The sequence below is a fragment of the Rhipicephalus sanguineus genome, chromosome 4, assembly GCF_013339695.2.
Source record: "Rhipicephalus sanguineus isolate Rsan-2018 chromosome 4, BIME_Rsan_1.4, whole genome shotgun sequence".
In the NCBI taxonomy this organism is placed as follows: Eukaryota; Metazoa; Arthropoda; class Arachnida; order Ixodida; family Ixodidae; genus Rhipicephalus; species Rhipicephalus sanguineus.
In genome coordinates, this window is record NC_051179.1 from 157,145,810 (window position 1) to 157,153,947 (window position 8,138).

Genomic DNA, 8,138 nt, shown 5'->3' on the forward strand with positions numbered 1-8,138 from the left:
TAGTCTAGTGGATACGGCGCTCGATTGCTGACCCGAAGATCGCGGGATCGAATCCCGGCCGCGGTGGCTGCATTTTCGATGGAGGCAAAAATGTTTGAGGTCCGTGTACTTAGAGTAGGTGCATGTTGAAGAACGCCAGGTGGTCGAAATTTCCAGAGCCCTTCACTACGGCGTCCCACATAATCATATTGTGGATTTGGGACGTTAAACGCCAGATATTAAAAAAATTCTTAGGCGTAGAAGTACATAGGTGTGTAGTTCATCTCCACCCAAAGCTCAATATTTTCATGCTATCAGGCGCCGTTGAAAAGAAATATAGATTACCTTGAGGCACCTCTTATATAATGAACAACAATACCTTGGCAGCTCTTGTGCACTTGTGTTTCCTGGTGCCTGGTGAGAGAGAAACCTGACCTGTAAACCACCACAACTTTCAGAATTAATATGTTTACCACAACATAAACTTCAGAAAAAAACATCTAATAGTAAATCGAAGGTGATTCAAGCTGGCAAACAATTAGAAATTGCTCTTGCACCACTTCTTGTCGTACATGCGTTGTTGAATTTACTTTGCTGCTTGTTAAAGAAAATTAGTATTGACGAACGTAAAAAAGCATGGTAATGGTTTAAAACGTTGAAATTAATATAGGAAGACGAAACACGCATCAAGACCATTGTAAGGTTAATATTGTCTCCACGATACGGCCACCATTGTATAAAATTGGACTTATACATACCAAGCTTCTAGACCCGCTGAGCATTCGCAGCTGTAATCAGTGAGGTAATACCGAAACAACTTTCCTGCCGGTAATAACAGCTACCTTGGTCGTGAGGAAATGATTTCTCGGTCCTGGCAGTCCGTCGTGTGGATGAGGCGACTGTTGTAGGCATGATCTCAACGCACATACTGTTGTCGCATTCGCCAATATCCCAAGAATCCATCTGGAAGACAATCATATGATTTCTGAGAAGCTAGTGGCGCGCTCGAATGAACGATGTAAATAAAAAATAATGGCATATAACGTTAAAAAGAAAACTCGAAACTATTCCACTACTGCGAAGATGGAAGTCAGCGAAGCTGTCACTGTGGTGGGTCGGGTATAATGAATATTGCTGCAGTGTACTGAACAATGGGCATGTTCGGCCATGATTTCTTCATTAACAAAAAACTACCGAGACAAGGGACTTAAAAATAGTGTGACAAACTGCTGTACTGAACATACATTATCATTTCTGACTGTACTGAGCGTATAAAGAGACAACCACACAACGATATCGCGGTCTCAAAAGAAAAGTACAAAAAAGACGTGAGGCCCGTTTCTTGTGCAAGTGGTGTTGTCGTTGAGGAAAGTTGTTAACATCATTCTGCCACGTCAGCAAAATCATACACCTTTATGTTTACTATTACACTGTGTCTATTTTGTCCACTCAAGAACACTGGGTCAGTCGAGTTAATCGGTTCGCCCAAAAAAATCCCAGTGTTTCGCTTGCGCATGACACATATTACGCACGGCGGCGAACGGCAGTCTCAAAAGGAAATCGTGTTCTGCATAGGAAAACCTGCTGTTTAGAAAGAAGAAAAATGGCCCGACATCATTTCATATGCAAGTGGTCTTGTCTTCGAGGAAAAATTGTTCACGTAAGTCTGGCCTGTTGGGGCAATCATACACATTATTGTTTGCTTTTGCGCAATGTTCATTTTTTCGACACAAAAACACTCAATTAGTGGAGCTAATAAGTTCGTCGGAAATTGTTTTACAGGTCGTTTTGTCCGCGAATGCGATCAGTCAGAACTTAGCCATAGATAACTTCGCTGTACAACAAATGGACAACTTCGTAGGATACAGAGTAAACGCAGCTAGCTAGTGTTTTAGTTGAGATACGGAAGAAAGAGATGGACGTGCGCGTATAGGGCTGGCAGGTGATGGTACAGGTGACTGGTGGTCTGCTCTAGTTGCAGTATTGATGACAGAAAAAGGAAAGTGCACAGTCGAGGATGCCGAAGAAGGTTATTGTAATTTAATTAGCAAGTTCGCACCCATCAGCTTGAGTCAGCTGGCGCCCAAATTGTTGACAATATCTGGGTGTTTTATTTGTTTTGTTTTTACTGCAGCGGACACAAATAACATAAGCACTTTTAACGTACATGATCGTTCTCACTTGTATACAACCATCATCATCCCTGCACTTTTTTTCGTGTTTTCAGCGTGCTGATGGATATAACTATCACATAAAAAAGTGCATATTCATCCAGCGATGACCTCATATCGATGACCTCTCAGACCTCACATGTAATCTATCAGCCTGTTGGAACCACTATGTCAACTGCAGTGAGAGCGGCTTATGAAGTTTGTTATGCATAATAATACTGCACTGCCTCAGCCAATGAAAAGAAGTATACTTGGTTATCAGCCGCAAATTAGCTGTGGAAGATTTCATTTCACTAAATAAAGTAGTCCCTCTTTCTCTCAGCACATTTCCCTACTATCCAAGTGACAGCTGTGATGAGAAGTAATTTCAAGCTCGACAAGGGCTGTGGGGTATGAAGCAGCCTTGCGTATGAATTGGTCACTTCCCTAGCATTCATTTTATGGCTACCTGACCATATCACAGAGCAAATCGTGGTTAAACCCATGCTTGGGCCGATTTCATAAACCGAAGGCAGCAGCAGCTCATGCTAACACCCCAAGCACATAATTCTGGTGTAGATTTGCGTATCTCATACACGAGATTTTCACTACCAAGCTGATACGTCGCGCTTGGGTAAAAGTACATAGTCATCCAGTGACACCTCTCTGAGGTTGGTGCCTTTCAAAGACGCTGGGATTAAAAAGGTGTGGAAGTATTACATGGTCAGAAGTCGAGATCAGCAAGATACGTTAAGAGTGGGGAAACACAGAAATCAATCAAACCGGTGTCGTTGCAAACGACGGTAATTTAGCGATATAGAAATAGTGGGTTAAAATGAAGATTCAATGACTGTGGAAGAAATTGACGAAATGCTAGGCTGATTCAAATTCTATTAAAAGAAACGTGATAGGTTAGTGTTTCGCCGCGCAATCTCAAAGGAGATTAGAATGAAGATTATCCTCCTCAGATCATACGTAGCTGAACCTAGGACTCGATTAATACTCATGCTAATCACCGTCAGAATTTTTTGTTGCTGTGATAATACGAGTAAGTCATGATCTTGAATTGAAGAAATAATTTGGACTTTTGGAGTAAATTGGCGCTGCCAGCATGAAATAAAAAATTTACGTAAATTGCGTTGGTAGATTTATCGGCCCTGGGCGTTCATATTTCAGGTAAAACAACATCCAGCAAGCCAAAAACCTCCTGAAAATGTCCCAGAAATGCTATGTGGGACATATTCGACCTTTCAAGAACAACTTCACAGCGCCGAAAAACGTCCCAAACACGTTCTAGCAGAATGCAATTTTCAATAAATTTGTCCTCCCAGGATCCCCCAAGGAGGTGTCTCGATAATTTCTCGGTTCTTGTCCAGAATGGCTAAGCGGCTTTTTGTGTGTAGCGTCTAGGCATATAAATGCATATGCGAGCCAAATTTTGTACACGTAAATCCAAGGGTAAGCCATGCTCGGAATCAGCACATCAGTGAATACAATTCACCGATATAGCGCTCCCGTCCCTGGCTGCACCATTGGATTTAAGTGCATGAAATTTGGCTCGCATGTGAATTTACACATCCAAACAGTACTAAAAAATCCAATTCGATGTACTAATCATGTTTGTGAAATGTGCGAAAAGTAAGCAAGATTTACTCTGCCAATTGAGTAAACTCATTGTGAAAATATATTTTAATAAAATGCCCAGGCGTAACATTTCTATCAGGTTCACTTGCACATTTCATTTTTTATATTCTTTCTTTTTATTATTATTTCCTTCCCTGTCTTTAGTCTGCCAATCTCACTCCCTATCCCTAAACAGAATAGCATGCCAGCGGTATACAGACGCCGGCAGAAATCTCTGTTTTTCTGATAAAGAGTCTATCTGTCGCGACGCTTTTGAGGGTTGGCATAAACAACCATGTAAAAACATAAACGGTTAATTTTCAGTACATCCAGTACAATCTGGCTACAATAGAAGAATCTGTATTGTAGGGCTCAACTTTTCTCTCTGATTTTTGAGTATTTGGAAGAAAGCAGAACCAGACAAAAAAAAAAAGTTCAGACACCTACAGCATTGTTAGCACTCTGCCTACGCTTCTGCGTGCAATCTGCCCTCGAAACGTATGGGCCACCTGCCACATACAAAGCGAATATGCAAGAACATGAAGACAGCCTGCGTAAAGTAATTTCTGCCTGAGCACAGTTTTTAAAAAGAGTGTTGTAAAACTTGCAACCAAACGCCTCATTTCGTTGGGCACCACAGCCTACAATCTAAATGTAGAGACGCAAGCAGAAAGCTAATCCGATACAAGCAGGAAGCTAAGCTAAAATTTGGGGAGGGACGAAGCATGTAGAGATGGGTGTTTCAGCCCCACTAACGTGAAACCTGTGGAAGGGCGAAGCATGTAGTGTGTGCCGGTGTTTCCCACAGCAAAATCACTTCTAATGGGCAATGAGAGACCGAGTTAAGATTAGACACAGGGACCCGCACTCCGCTTCTAGTTGACGCGCACGCTGCGAATTTTTATTCTTCAACAACACACAAGAAAATCTGTCACCGTCACTACATTGCAGGTCAACGTCCAGTGTCCATATATACTCGGTGGCCGGCGCCTGTCCTCGTGTATTCTTCGTGTGCATCTCGTGTCCGTCGCGCCTTGTTTAATCGTGAACCCATACCAACTTGCCCAACTATCAGTGTCACTGCATGTCGATGTCACTTTCATTTCTGCGCGCTTGTATACAACAACAAAAGCGGAGTACACCGCTTACTGCACGTAAGTGCCGGTATCCGTGACTGCGACTATACTTATTGCATACGGTCACCCTCCCTGAGCAAAAATGTGGCAGGTGTACGCGCTACTCGACTGAAAAAGATCGACAATACCCCCGTGCACGCATTGCACCTCGTGGCCGAACACGTACGCTAAGAATTCTCAGATTGCTGCGTGCGCATCACGGCAATTCGACGTTTTAATTTGAAAGGCATGCATGTACGCTAATGTGAAACATTCAGACAGGTTCTTTTCTTTTTTTGAAAGACGTGAAACTAGGTGGCAACAGTGACAGAAGAAAAAAGAAGAGAGGGAGGGAAGGTTTCGTTCTCGAATCCGTTGCCTAGCGCGAATGCGTCAGGTTTCTTTTTTTTTTTCACGCAAGTACGCAAGTACCCACAGCAGTATTTTGGGAATCAGTGTGGCCTGTTTCGTTTTGAGGGTGGTTTTTGAAAATCATTGGTCCCGCAGTGACTTTCTGGGGCTCTCTTTGGTACTTAGTGTTTCTTTAGTTGTTTGTATATATCCAGAGAAAAGGTTTCAGCGACATTTATTAAAGATTATTTGGGAGCTCCACATTCAGGTCATTTCGCTAGACATGAGGCCGGTAGTGTGGTTTGTTGGGCTATCTAGTCGGATTAGAAGAATGGTGTTCTGTAGGAAAAGGCAAATGTGAACTGCGCTATCTGAATGCCTCGAGCACGGGGGTTGAAATATTATTTATTAACAACCGTGCCCTTTCCATACTCAATACTATCGCTTGAATGACACACAAAGTCGCCACGGTGGTCTAGTGGTTATGGTGCTCGACCGCTTACCGCCAGTTCGCGGGATCGAATCTCGGCCGCTACGGCCGCATGTTCGATGGAGGCGAAAATTCATGAGGCCCGTGTACGTGGATTTAGTTGCACGTTAAAGAACCCCAGGTGATCGACATTTCAGGAGGCCCCTGTCGGCGTCTCTCATATTCATATCGTGGTTTTGGGGCGTTAAACCTCAGCAATTATTATTATGAATGACGCACACACACACACACACACACACACATAATATATATATATATATATATATATTATATATATATATATATATATATGCGTGTGTGTGTGTGTGTGTGCGCGCGTGATGTACTTACAAAGCAAGCAGATCCGCTCTCTTCGAAATCGAATCGCACCGGTAAACCCTTACAGACGTACCAACACGCTAGGAGCGTTCCATTTACCTGAAAAGATATAGAAATTAGACCTTGTGATTGCAGCAATACAATATATAACAAATTAAGGCAGGGGAGATAAGTAAGCGCCAACGCTTACTGTGCACCTGTGAAGCAGGAGGAGAGAGAAGCCTGCTTTCGTGATACGCTGCAGAGTTTAGCCTGGTCTATCAACGTGTCGCTTACCGGGCTGAGACTTAGGATTATTGTTAAGAAGCGAAGGCATATATAATAAATTAAACGCTTTACACTACGGACATCAACGAAGCGAGTGCCAAGTTCTCGTGAATTTGTAGGCACGCAGGCAGAACCCTTACTTGTGGGCATGACAGTCAATTGTTATTATGTCCTCTGGACTACTGCGTCGTCAGTACGACGTCGCGAAAGCTACGTGAGATATACCTCCATTATCTTACTTTTAATGCGAGAGCATTGCTTGGCTCAATGTCTGACCCCGCCTTCATCTGAAAGTTGTGCCAGAAAAACCGTATAGAATAACGGCACCGAAATTGAGTAGACGAATTTAAATAAAACTTCCCACGCACTACGGATTCGAACCTCTGCAGAGCCACTACACCTACCGCTTCGTAGCCGATGGCATCACTGCCACCGGCTGGCTGCTTAGGCAGTACGCCACCGTTGCGTAAGCCTCCGCTACAGTATATTTCACGTGGTCATGACGTCGACGAAGACAGCAGTCGGCGTTTTCAAGATGGAACTGTTTATTTGGCCAAACTTGTGGCCGGGAAATGTAAAGGTAATTTACAGCAACACACACTGTATGCACTGATAAACGGCGTACAGAGCGTCGACCGTCGATCAACTGACAAGCGGTGAAGCGCGTCGGCATTTAAACATGCGCCATCCAATATTCCAGCGTCATCGCTGGCTGTCGTGTAAATTCTAGAATAAGCTCGAGTGTGCGCGTCTTGCGCGCAATCTTAACAAAACGATCTACAATGATCGCGAAGGTTCTCGAACAACGAGGCGCGGTTCGCGCTGAGCGTTGTGACAGTGTTTGTGGCCGAAAACCGATTACAGCAAAAGTGATAAAGAAACGCACGTGGCAATGCCCCCCTCTGAAAAAGCATCGTCCCGATGCTTAAAACAGAACAGGCCAATGCATGCAACAACAAATAACAAGAATAAGGCAACAAAGTACAATAAACAATGAGCACAAGAAAGCACAATAATAAAGCGAAATGACAGTCCTCAGATTCGCTAACGTGCGTAATATGGTTTGAGGCGCACGAACTGGGCGACTTCAGGTCGTGCACGGCGCCGCTGAGAGTTCGTAGTGCCATCAGGCAAAACCTCGTAGTCGAGTGCGCCGAGGCGTCGAAGTACCCTGTACGGTCCGAAGTACAGTCGAAGAAGCTTCTCACTGAGTCCCCGTCGGCGTATTGGCGCCCATACCCATACACGGTCACCGGGTTGGTATGCCATGTGGCGTCGTCGAAGGTTGTAGCGGCGGCTGTCAGTCGTCTGCTGGTTCTTGATCCGTAGGCGGGCGAGCTGTCGTGCTTCTTCGGCGCGCTGTAAGTAAGCGGCGGCGTCGAGATTTTCTTCGTCAGTGACGTTGGGTAGCATGGCGTCGAGCGTCGTCGCCGGGCTTCTTCCGTAGACCAACTTGTACGGCGTCATCTGCGTCGTTTCTTGGACGGCCGTGTTGTAAGCGAAGGTCACGTACGGATGGACGGCGTCCCACGTCTTGTGCTCAACGTCGACGTACAGTGCCGTCCACTCTTAGGGTGAACATGGCTCAGCGTGGCCGCGCTCTGCGGGGCGCCAGTGCATCCAGCCAACGGCGGTGCTGGAACGCCCGTGATCGCTTCCCTGTAGTACAGCAAGAGGAGCACGTTCCCAAGCGTCTGCGCCGTTTCGTTTCGATGCGCAGAGCGCGGCCATGCTGATCCGTGTTCACCCTAAGAGTGGACGACACTGTACGTGGCCAGCATGTCGGCGATGGTCTTATTTAGACGCTCGGTGAGGCCATTGGTCTGTGGGTGGTAGGCGGTGGTG

At 45.1% G+C, this 8,138-nt stretch overlaps 1 long non-coding RNA gene across 1 annotated transcript; it reads right to left on the reverse strand.

Annotated features, from left to right (window-relative positions):
* Nucleotides 1-358: 358 nt before the first annotated feature.
* Nucleotides 359-6,142, reverse strand: LOC119390851 (uncharacterized). The gene is made up of 3 exons (XR_007416036.1): nucleotides 6,039-6,142; nucleotides 822-942; nucleotides 359-414 (listed from the first exon to the last, which is right to left on the reverse strand). It is a non-coding gene; the product is annotated as an uncharacterized LOC119390851 (long non-coding RNA).
* Between the last annotated feature and the right edge of the window lie 1,996 nt (nucleotides 6,143-8,138).